This window comes from Tripterygium wilfordii, chromosome 11, assembly GCF_013401445.1.
Source record: "Tripterygium wilfordii isolate XIE 37 chromosome 11, ASM1340144v1, whole genome shotgun sequence".
Classification (NCBI taxonomy): Eukaryota; Viridiplantae; Streptophyta; class Magnoliopsida; order Celastrales; family Celastraceae; genus Tripterygium; species Tripterygium wilfordii.
The window spans coordinates 12,642,697-12,646,818 of NC_052242.1; the positions used below are offsets into that span (position 1 = coordinate 12,642,697).

Sequence of the window (4,122 nt, forward strand, 5' to 3'; positions counted from 1 at the left end):
CGTTATAGCATACGCACTTCATTAAATTGCGTATCACGTGACGTAAAACTATTATAAATTTCTAATACATTTCCAAAACATAAGCCTATATATATATATAGAACGAGTGTGCAAATCATCGGCACACACACCTCTCGTATTATTTCCAAAGCTCACTACAATGGTTTCCTTTCTTCCAATTTCAGTGACCTCCATAGCTGCTGCAATCTTTGCTACAAAGCCCATCCAAGAAAAGACTCCCACCCAAAGCAGGCGGCGCGTGGCCTGTCATAGGCCACTTCCACCTCCTAGGTGGGCCAAAACCGCCTCACAGAACTTTGGGTGATATGGCTGACGAGCACGGCCCCATCTTCACAATCAATTTGGACGTACATCGCGCTCTTGTTGTTAGTAACTCTGAGATTGTCAAATGCTGTCTGACTACCCATGACAAAGTCTTCGCTAGTCGTCCAACCACTCTCGCCTCGAAGCACTTGGCCTACAACCAGGCCATGTTCGGTTTCAGCCCATACAGCCTATACTGGCGTTACATGCGCAAGATTACTACATCTAAGCTCCTCCCGAGCCACCGACTAGAGAAGGCAAAACACGTTAGAGAATCTGAGGTTTGGATTTCCACCAAAAAGTTGTACCAATTATGGGCACAAAACAGAAACGGTTCGAACCAAGTCAAGGTGGACATGAAGAAATGGTTGGGAGACATAACCGCGAACGTGGCGTTTAGGGTAATTGTGGGTAAGCGACATGTGAGTGAGGGTCCAGAGGATGATAGATGGAAACATGTGCTGAGAGATTTTATTGAGTTCATGGGGAAATTTGCTGTAGTCGACGCCTTGCCGTTTTTGAGGTGGTTGGGTTTGGGAGGTGACGAGAAGGCAATGAAAAAGACGGCCAAAGAATTGGACCGTTATGCTGAAGAATGGTTGAACAAGCATAAGAAAAAGAGATTACTACTACTTCTGGCAATGGTGATGGTGATCGAATTGTGGAGGAAGCCTTCATGGACATCATGCTCTCCATTCTTGGTAGCGACCAACATGAGGCGCTTACTCGGTATAGTGCTGATACTGTTAACAAAGCTGTAAGCCTTGTACGTCGTCCTATTGAAATTTTTCAAAATGATAAAAATCAAAGCGGTTTGTATCTTAATTGTTGAGTTGGATGCACATGATTTAAGTGAATTCGTGGTTTTTACATGTCCGATCCACATGATATACATGAAATCATGTGCATGCAACTAAACAACTGAGATAATTAGGATACTAATTATTGGGATCTCTATCATAATAGTCAAATTTTGATCCCTATCATAACTGTCAAATTTTTTTCCTTGGAACTCCACTATAGTCATTTTTACTAGTTGTATGCCCCGGTGTAATTTATTAAGTAAATGCTTCTTGGCGGTTACAGGGCCTAATTATGGCAGGATCAAACATCACTACAGTAACTTTGGTGTGGGCCTCATCGCTACTACTCAACAACAATCATGTCTTAAAGAAGGCCCAAGAGGAGCTAGATGCCTACGTTGGTAGAGAAAGGCTAGTGGAAGAATCGGATGTGAAATTTTGGACAATGTTAGTGATCCACAAAATTTGATCCCCAACAGTCCCCCAAATCTATGTGGCATTAAAATAACCATTGATTAACAACACATATATAGGGCCCACTTCACATTAAATGAGGGTCTTTTGGGGGTCTCAAGCATTATTCTGAAATCTTAGGTCTACCTGCAAGCTATTATAAAGGAAACATTATGATTATACCATTCCGGACCACTCTCAGTGCCACATGAGTCCATGGAAGATTGCACTGTGATGGGCTACCATGTCCCAAAAAGAACAAGACTTCTCTTCAATCTCTGAAAAATTCAGCAAGATCCAAGCATTTGGGAGGACCCTTGTGAGTTCCGACCAGAAAGATTTCTCACAACTCACAAGCACATTGATGTTAAGGGCCAAAATTTCGAGCTCATACCATTTGGAAGTGGGAGAAGAATGTGCCCTGGAGTGTTGTTTTCTCTTCAAATCGTGCAGCTCACACTCCCTAATCTGCTTCATGGGTTTGATTTTGCAACCTCAAATGATGAGCCAATTGATATGACGGAGAGCATGGGATTGATAAATCTTAAAGCAACGCCACTTGAAGTCCTTCTCACTCCGCGTCTCCCACATCATTTATATGAACAACAAAACCAATACTACCCAAATAGTCATTATCTTTCTACCTGATGACCTTGAGATCATGAGGGTTGGAATATGCTGCCATCTCAGCTTGGACGGTACCCCTATACATATATATGTATATGGACATCTGTTATATATATATGGAATTCTCCTATGTGGACCAAAAAGTGTGGACCAAAAAGTGTGGACCAAAATCCAAGGGTCGTAATAAAGCACAACATAAGTGGGGGACCACACATTTATTATGGGACCCATCACATCTATGGTTGAAAAACAAGTCCACATAGGAGAATTTCTGTATATATATGATAATAAGACATGAAATCCTTAGTCTATTTAGATTTTAGAAGCTTCATAAAGGAAACATGACGCAACCGGAAGTTGAAAACTCAAAGAGTTTTGGAAAAGAATCAAGATTCTTATTAAAGGCAAAGTAAAAACTGTAAAAACTGTGTCTACAAAATCCTCCTAACGACATATATATATGAATAAGAAACCTAATAAGTATATAAAACCGAATACTACTTGTAAACAAATAAAAAAATTCAAAAGAAACTAAAACTCCTCCGTAAACAGGGAAAACTTCACTTTCCGGCCTTGATTAGAACTCTTCAATCGGGTTCCACCCGAGCTGCCCTAGCTGGATTTCAATTCAGTCCTTAAAAATATATTATGGGCCTCATAACTCCAAGCGGATCAAAAGTTACTACCACTTTTAGATTTATCGTTAAACTGCTAAACTGAACTTTGTTTCTTAAACTTTCGCCGCTCCAAACAATCCAAAAACTCATTCGCAATGACGTCCACGTCAAAACATTACGATTATAATACCTACTAGCCGGCCCACATTTACATACCAAAAATGATAAAGATCTCATCAATTTATATCTCAGTTATCTCAGTTGCTGAGTTGAATCCACAAGATCTGAGTGAATTCATGGGCTCCATATGTCTTACATGATGCACAGAAAATCCTATGTGCACAACTCAGGAGCTGGAATGATTAAGATACCAGTTGTTGGGAGAAAATCCTGTGTCTATAACTCAGGAGCTGGAATGACTAAGATACCAGTTGTTGGGATCTCTATTATTACTGTTTGTGAATGCTCGTATATTAAATGTAATGAGTCTTCAAAATTCAAATAATAATAATAATAATAATAATAATTTATGAAAATGATAAAAATATCAGTTATCTCAGCAAGTAAGTTAAACACACAATATTCAAATGAATTTGTGAACTCCATGTACATATCCCACATAATTCACATGAAATTCTGTGCGTACAACTTAGCAATTAAGATAATTGGGATACCAACGGTTGAGATGCCTATCATAACTGCTTAAATTTATTCATGACTTGGTCATGTATTACGTCATGAAAATATTAGAATATAAGTATGATGTTGCATGTGCCTGGAAATCTGTATTTATAAATAAGGTATTTATGAAAATCCATGTGAGATAAGTATAGAAAGATCTAGCAAATGGGAAAAAAAAAAAAAGATTGAAAGACTACGAATTTCCATTTGTCTTATACCTACAATTATATTAAAAATTTGTCTTTCATTGCCACGCGAGTCAATGTCAAATTGGAGTGTGAAGGGCTATCATGCCCCAGAAGGTACGTATACTCTTCTTCTTTCTAATCTCTGGAAAATTCAGCTTGATCCAAGCATTTGGGAGCTCTTTGTTGGTGAATCTCCATATATAGGGGCAAACCATATGATCTCGGGAGGTTCACAAGTCGATTCACATAGGAGCATTACTCTTATGATCACGTGATTAGTTTTGACCTAACTTATTTGCCGTTAAGTGAACAATTTCTATGCGAATGGTCTAATGACGGCTTGAATTTAGACTTAAAACTTATATCGAATATTCAAAGAGTAGACTTCTTATACGCTACTTATGACGCAAGAGATAACTCATTATGGAT

At 38.8% G+C, this 4,122-nt stretch overlaps 1 pseudogene; it reads left to right on the forward strand.

The window, feature by feature from the left end:
- The first annotated feature begins 211 nt into the window (after positions 1 to 211).
- LOC120008821 lies at positions 212 to 2,228 on the forward strand (annotated as a pseudogene).
- The last annotated feature ends 1,894 nt before the right edge of the window (positions 2,229 to 4,122 follow it).